The following is an 8949-nucleotide window of genomic DNA, read 5'->3' as shown; positions in this document are numbered from 1 at the left end:
AATCAAAGTAACAAAGAAAAACACAGTTATTTTCACTGATAAAACTAACAACTGGAGAATATGATTTACTTTAGGGCCAAGTATTTTTTTTACCTGAAAAGTAATGCATGACGAAGAGCTCACTAGAACACATTATCTCTAGGTAAAATATCTCCAAAGAGATGAGAAGAGGATACTAATTCGCATATCTTAATTCTCTTCTCCCTAAATCAATGACTAGAAAAGATCATGCGGCATACAACCAAACGTGATTCTCTAGGGAATTTCCATCAACACAGAGATATGAAGTTGGGCAAAAGAACCTCTCTCCAATACAGTACTTTATTAAGCCTATTGCTTCATAACAGTTTCTAATAAATTCAATTTTAAAGTAACTTTTAAAACAATGGAATTTTTTTTTTAAGATTTTATTTATTTATTAGACACACAGAGAGTGAAATCACAAGTAGGCAGAGAGGCAGGCAGAGAGAAAGGGGGAAGCAGGCTCTCTGCTGAGCAGAAAGCCCGGTGCGGGACTCGATCCCAGGACCCTGAGATCATGACCTGAGCCGAAGGCAGAGGCTTAACCCACTGAGCCACCCAGGCGCCCAAAACAATGGAAATTTTTAATAACCTTTGTATTTCCTTATATTTCTAATCAATGTCAGCTATAGGTTTCTCAAATTTTTATGAAAAATTTTCCTTAGTGTCTTCTTTGAGTAGACACTGACTCTAGCATGCTACGTCTTCTGCCAGATCTGCTTTGCTAAGGTTTTAGTGTTTGCATGAAAAATAAACCCAGGAATGTGAGTTTAACCTTACTTGTAAGTTAACTAATGTGTAACGTAAAGTGTGCTATGACTGTATATGACATAATGGTAGACGACCAAAGATCGTTGCAGCTCCATTAGTAGAGTGAAAATATGCTGTTATTAATGACGGTTTTCTTTTTATAGTTGTGCAAATATTTCTAGTCTATTCAGTAAAATATTGTTCAATAGGTAGATAGCCCCCAGGAATGCCTGAGGAATATCATATACATCACACCCTCACAAGTGGGAATTGTAGGTGTTAGGATGTGCTTTGCCCTCAGCTTGCTTTTTGCTCCCTCATCAATATGGTGTAGGATTTGGTGTATATTAATTGTGAAATTTCTACCATACTTACTGTATCTTTCTAATCTAAAATATGGAAATTTAATATGGTATCTAGATCATGTTGATTTTAACAGATATTAAAAAGAATTTTCTAAAAACAGTATTTCTTTAAAGCTGACCTTAAGAGGTGGTAATAGATGCTAAAATTGGAGAGCTTATTTTAGTTAATTTAGATAATTTAAGGACACTTTTATATTTTGGGGTAAGATCCTCATACATTATCTAACATTTTTCTACAAATAGAAAAATATATAATATTTTATATGTATTTTTATAATGTATATAAAACTCAGTTTTTATATTCATAGGACAACTTTAACAGAAATTTGGGGAGAGCCTTAGAGATACATAGATTTAAGACATATAAGCACTTGTGGCCTAGGTATTTTATAAAATTTAATTTTTAATAATGATAAGCCATTCCTTGATTTTTTTCATATGACATGTTACACATGTGGATATGTTTTAATAATTCTATTCATAAATTTATGAAGAGTAAATAACTTTGGGGAAATAAGTGACCGAACAAAGAGATGGAAGAAATAGACGAGATTGGTTACAATACAGAGCAACAATACAGAGTTTCTTGCCTTGTATTTTCAGAATTTAGTTTGTCAGTGATACTTTCACACTGTTGATGCCTGAATGTATTTTCCTTTCTAAGGATTTGAATGTAGGCTCATCATAGTCAATGAATAATCAAGCAATAAATAAATAATGAAAAGAAAAGAGTCTTTATCAAATGTATAGATTATTTCCTTTAAAACTTCTTCATTTTTATGAAGCACCATAGGCATTTCTGTCTGTCAGGCCCAGGGGCATTCTGGTACACTTTCAAAACACTCTTCGGTTAGAATTCTCTTGTCTCTGCAAATAACAACTTGAGAAAATTCAATTAAGTTCACCATGTCTTTTATCACCCGAAAAGGGAATTTAGAGGAATTTCACCTGACAATTGTTAAAAAGTTTTTCTTACCAAATATAACATGTGAATTAAGTCTCATTATTCATTTTGTTCATGGGGATCAGTAATTAATTACCCCATTAACCATGTCAAATATTAATTTCCACCCCTTGAGTCAGAGTTTTGGTATCTTTAGAGAGCTTTATTCACTGAAGTAACTGATGTGTCTCATACGTTTTTCCATCTGAGGTAATATAGTAAACACATCATTGAGGGAGTTTATCATCTAGGAAAATGACTTACAATCAGCAACATTAAATAATCTAATGTAGTAATAAAAAGCAAGTCAAATGCAGTAGTTACCCTTGTTAATTAAATGCAGTTCATAGACAGAAAGTGATACTGATTAAGTGAAGGAATGATTTGACAAGAGCCATGTTGATATTAGAAAAGTGTAATCTTGGGGCACCTGGGTGGCTCAGTGGGTTAAAGCCTCTGCCTTCAGCTCAGGTCATGATCTCAGGGCTGGGATTAAGCCCTGCATCAGGGTCTCTGCTCAGCAGGGAGCCTGCTTCCCTTCCTCTCTCTCTGCCTGCCTCTCTAATCTTAAAAAAAAAGAAAAAAAGAAAGAAAAGTATAATCTTATTTATTCATTGTCCCCTACATGGAAGGGCATATGCTAAAACAAAGAAGAACTGAAATTTATCTTAAAATTTAGAATGTCTAGAGGTAACATAGAAGATACTACGTATTTTCTAATTGCTTTGTGAAGTTTCACTGATTGCATTGCATTCAAATTTACTTAGTTTGACAATGCACAGTTATTAACATTTTTAGCATTTATTGTGTGCTGGCATTTTACATTTACCTTGGATTAACCAAAAACTCAAGGCACACACCCAGAGAAGCTGAGTTTACTCACGGTCATACAAACACAATTACAGAAATTATTTCTCAGTTTTATTAGTAGGAGCCCATCATAAAACACAATATTAGAAAAAGCATTATGTTGTGAATATGTTACATTTTTGGTTGCAAAGTTCGCAAGAAATCATTGAAGAATTTCACAACTGGGCAGCTTATGCATATCTTAGCATATATACATATTATAACAGTGTTCTGTGATACTTTTTAAAAAAAATATTATAACATTCTTATACTAATGAGAGTATACATTTCCACCAAAGGCAGGGGGGGTGGGGAACACATGGAAACAACGTGCTTCAAAAATAATTGTATATAGGGGCGCCTGGGTGGCTCAGTGGGTTAAACCTCTGCCTTTGGCTCAGGTCATGATCTTAGGGTCCTGGAATCAAGCCCCACATCGGGCTCTCTGCTCAGCAGGGAGCCTGCTTCCTCCTCTCTCTCTGCCTGCCTCTCGGCCTACCTGTGATCTCTGTCTGTCAAATAGATAAATAAAAAATCTTTAAAAAAATGTATATAATCATCATGAGCACATTAGGAAGGTGCACACACTAGTTATCTTTCCACAATGCCAGCTTTATTCAGTCATAAAGCTAATTTAAATCACAAATATAAAACAGGTTCAGGATTCCAAAGTCAATGACATTTCCCCATGTGATTAAATTTGGCTTCTTACACAGCACACAAAGCAGGACAGAGGACAAGCCACCCAACAAAGATAACAGAAGGGTGCAGGAAGTTACTGAATTAAACAAAAGGTCAGTCTGTGGGTGTGTGGTTGAGATAAGACCTCGGACTGGTTGGGTCAGCTCTCGGCACTTACTGCTCCCTCGGTTGTAGCAGGGAGGGATCTCAGTTCTCTTGCGAGATCAATCCGGCAGAGCCTTTGCTGGCAGCTGCCTTTTTCAGTGGTCAGACACAGAAGGGTCGTGTCAGAAGAGTCTGACAGTTTCCTGCCCAAATCCTCCCCTTTCTAAAGGGATTAAATTAGGTTTGGGCCTCTGCAGACCTCCTCTGGTTCTGCTCGTTATCAGTTCTGGGGGGTGAGCAGAGGCTGGTCCCCGCGACGTCTCCTAGAGGCAGTACCTTACCTCTTGTGTCATTTCCTGACACAGGCCCTGCTTGACATAGGAGACTCCATTTTGCTCTCCACAATAATCTTTACTGAACAATAATTTATTCTATGATTACAATACTGACTGTGGCATGTTTGTTTATTTATAAAAGGTATATGAGCTTATTCTTTCTGGGCTGGAATGAATTAAAAACACATTTACAACTTATACCATCTTCATCCAACAGGAAAGAGAGGAGAATTAAAATTTTAAGAGAATATTATTTTAATGTTTAATAATGAACTGTCTAATGGATAAAACTCAGGCAGGGTATATTGCAATTGAACAAACAATAAATAGTTTAGGGGATTTCCCATGAAATGTAGTTTCATTTGCAATCTTAAAATAACCAATCCAGCTCTAATTCCACTTATACATTTGCCATTGAATTAAAAGTGACTTAAAAGAAAGCATTGTGGAAAGTGGATAATTCTATTTTCAGATGAATAACCTGATATATAATTCTAGAGACCTATTACCTCTATGTTGTCTTTTAAGGAACTGTGATTTTGGCACTGTCTAGATATATTGCTCAGTTTGTATTTTGTTATGTGTTTCAAAATTAAATGTCAATGGAAATAACTTTATGATGTTTATTTTGCTAAATCTAAACAGATCCTTTTTATTGTTTGTAATCAGTACCTGGTTTAACTGAATTATCCATAATTCTGTGGGTATTTCCATAAGACAAGTCTAGGTGTGAAAAAAAATCTTAAAGATGTATTGATTTATTGAAAGTTTTAGAAAAATGTTGCAGATGTGAATAAGTAAATAGTTTAAAATTGTGGTGTATCATTACTGTAACTCATTTATATGGGCATAGGCTTTGTCTTATGAAATAATAATGAGAAGAATTTTGGTAATTAATCATAAATACAACACTTACCTTAGAAACTATAACTATATTTTACCTAACATGTTCGTTAGTAGACTTTCTAGTTGTTTTTGACTCTTTGTTCTTTTTGCTAGAAAGTAGTGTTCTATCACAGCGTAGTAGAATTCTTTTGATATTTTATCATCTTGATTTTATAGAGTGCAAAATTAATTACATTAATATTTTGTACCTTTAGGAAATGCGCAAAAGTGATTTTACCAATGATGCAATTTCAGTGCCTAGAAAAGCACTTTGTAACCCACTGATATTTATTCTGAATTAATTGTAAATAACTTAAGGTTGTCTTGAGGATAGCAATTTATTATGCAGAACATAGTATTACATATGTTTGCAAAATGTCCATAGGTGCTAATTTGTTATCAGTAAGACACTGTCATCTTCAAAATTTATTGACCCAATTTTTGTTGTACTCAGAGATGATCATATGGATGATACAGAAATTGTGACATGAAGCCCAAATGAAGTCTGAATTTGGAATGTAGATGGGGAATTGTGGACAAAACAGATTTTACCTGCAGTAAAAAAAGAAAATTGGTATTTATATTAATTCTATTGTTTTCCTTACGGTTTTCATTTAACTGACTAGGATATTTATTAGAAGTAACACATTTCACCTCTAGTGATCCTAAAAGTAAGTAGAATTGAGAGAAATATTTTACATAAAAGACATCATAATGCAAGCCGTGAGACTGTTTATCTTTTCTGTGAAGCATTACAAGACAGATAATACGTTCTAGATAAATTAACTGATACTAAATAGTAAATGGTAGATATACTTATTATGCTTGTTTTGCCGTGTTTCTTATGTTACTAAACTCAAGTGGGCTCAAACAACCAGGAAGAATGGTAGCTCTTGAAAAAAGAAGTCCAGGCGTAGGTTAAGCATAAGATTTGACTGGTCAAGTTCCTCACTATTTTCCTCGGACTGGCTTTCTAGTATGTTTTGTTTTGCTGCTGCCTACTTATAGAGGAAGATTCATGCTCCAAAGAAGAAAATAAAGTTTTGTGACTGTTGGTTAAAAGTGAGATACTCTTTTTCCCCAAATGATACCAGTTTACTGCTCCATGGTAATGGGTTTAAGTCTGCTCAGCTCAGAACCAGTTATGTGAAAGAGAGCAGATTGCTTGAACACCAGCGATGTCTGTAAAAGTGGGGATTGGGAAGTGGATTCTCAACAGGCAACCAACCATGCTCACAGGATGAGAATTTGTATAGATTTCCAAACGGCTGGCAATGACATGAAGGCATTAAGAGTGATGGTAGTTTTGGAGGTGATGGGTCTGAGAGCCAGAGCACTGAAGAGAGGACAGAGATCTTTTGCTTATGTAACATATCATTTGGATATGCTCTAAAAAAACCCAAAAACAAAAACAAACAACAACAAAAAACAAACAAACAAAAAACAAACTCACTTCTCTCAAAGTTGCCTAGCATAGTATTTTCTGAAATGTTCACATTGCGTTTTTCAATTGCGCCTCTAAATATTTTGAAAATAGACTAAATAGACTAAAGGCATGATGTGAGGTTGTTATAACTTGAAGTAGAATCATCCTACCCAATGTTACAGGAATAAAAGGCACGCCAGAAGTTAAACATATTAATCATGTGGAACTTCAGAAACTGGATGTTTAAAACTGCAACTATGAAATAAGCATGCAATTAACTGCATGCTTTAAAACTGATGGACCCTAATAAAAGCAAATGAAATTATCATCATCATTCCATGTGCGGTTTCTGGGAAATCAAATACTTCCCCAGTTATCTGCAATAAAACATAACTAGAGAATAATATATATTTACAATATGGTTGGATACTTTAGGTTAAATCTTATCCAGTCAAAATACATAATTATAAATTAGTAAAATAGATTATGTGTTTAGTGCCACTCATGTCAATGGTTAATTTTAACACTTAGTTTTTGCATTAATACTGTCGAAGATATTGCACAGCAATTACACCCATATAAATACACACACACTTTTATATATTTTCTATTTCAGTTGAATCCCTATTATAATGCAAAGTGTGTATCAGGTTATTTGATCTTTGAAATTTGTCAATCATATACCAGAATCAAAGAAGATGTATTTTTGCTTCTTAAAGATCTCACAATCTTTCAATGATTTTCTATCACCTACAACATTAATACAGGTGTATATATATATATATATACATATATATATGTATATATATATATATATATATATATATATTTAAATTAAAGATGTTATTTGAAATCATTAAAGCCCATGAAATCAAATGGAAAAGGTAGACCAGTGGCTTACAAACTAAAATGTAAAGAATATCAATATTCAATAAAAATGTCTACTTTTTATCTAGGTTCATATATAAAATGTGTCTATAATATACACTTGAAGAAAATAAATTTTGTTGGCAGTATTAGTAATTGACAATAAACCTTCAAAATATTACTCTAAAATGCCTATATGGGCTTTAGAGAAAATATGAACTTAGTATCTCTGATTGAATAGAAACACTCCAACCTAACAGAAAAAATTACTTGTTAATATTATTGTATTAAGTCAGAATTAATTAATCATAGTAAACACAAATTTAATCTTTTCCAATATGTTTATCTGATATTCTCAACTAATGATAATTTTCCAAATATTAGAATTTCATAGGTAGATATCAGGTGAAAAACCTTTTTTATAGCTCTATTAGACTGCAGTGAGCAGATGAAAAGTCTTTTAAGATTGATTTAAGTGCAATGGTAGAATGATCTGTTTTTCTATCAAAGTTTATTGGGCATCCGAAGAATAATAAGACATACTCTACGTGCATCCAATAAACATGCCAAGCCAGCAATACTTTATACTTTAAATATTGAAATAGAGAGAGGAGTTCATTTTTAGTAATGGCCAGTCTTACGTTTCAAACTCGTAACACTTAGTTCAAAGGAAACTGAAGTTATCCAACACATTTAAATATCTCTACTGAGTCAAATTCATTTCAGTTTTAAAATGCTTTAGCTTAACATATTTATTTTTTATTTTATCTTTTTTTAGCTTAATATGTTTGGAAAATAATACTTTTTATTTCTATCCAGAGAACCATCACTTTAACTTAAAAATATTTGGCAATTTTTAGGGGCACCTGGGTGGCTCAGTGGGTTAAAGCCTCTGCCTTTGCCTCAGATCATGATCCCAGGGTCCTGGGATTGAGCCCTGCTTCGGGTTCTCTGCTCAACAGAAAGCCTGCTTCCCTCTCTCTCTGTCTCTGCCTGCCTCTCTGCCTACTTGTGCCTCTGTCAAATAAATAAATAAATAATCTTAAAAAAAAAAAATTGGTAATTTTTAGACCTTTTTTTTTTTTTTACTATAGGATAACTTCTGAATTAAAATATTATAATGTTAACTCTTTAATATAACTTTTCAGTATGCAAATTCATAGATGTTAAATTTTCCCTTCCTAACTTGATTTGTGTTCAAGAGATAATATTTAGCAATAAAATTTATATGATTTAAGTATGCTTTATTAAATGCTGCTACAAAGTTTGTGGAGTGAGGCCTTAGTCAACCTTTAATGTGCTTTACTGGAAGTACAATAGAACCATCCAGATATGCTGAAATTACTGCTCAAACTCCCAATATTGAGTTTGTTCAATATTAGCTGACTATAAGAGAAATAGAAGCTTTAAATAAAATCAATTTAATGAGTCTGAATGGAAAGATTAACCTCAGGAAATTGTCTTGTTAAGGATTAGATGCCCAAGGCAGTATCTTGTAATGACTTCAGTAAGTAACCGTTCAATAAAATCTCCACCTTTCTGGGTTTTAATGTCTTAATTTTCTTGTCCTAAAATTGGGGATTACTATAACTTGGATTCTCTACAAAGCAAATCCCAAGGCAAAGGGCTTTTGAGCTAATAAATTATTAGGGAAAACAACATTTATTTGCAAGAGTGAGAAATAAGAGTGGCTCAACCTGTTGACAATTACATGTAGAGGTA

This window comes from Lontra canadensis, unplaced genomic scaffold (genome assembly GCF_010015895.1).
Source record: "Lontra canadensis isolate GAN:19392208 unplaced genomic scaffold, GSC_riverotter_1.0 scaffold22, whole genome shotgun sequence".
In the NCBI taxonomy this organism is placed as follows: Eukaryota; Metazoa; Chordata; class Mammalia; order Carnivora; family Mustelidae; genus Lontra; species Lontra canadensis.
This window is presented reverse-complemented; position numbering follows the sequence as displayed.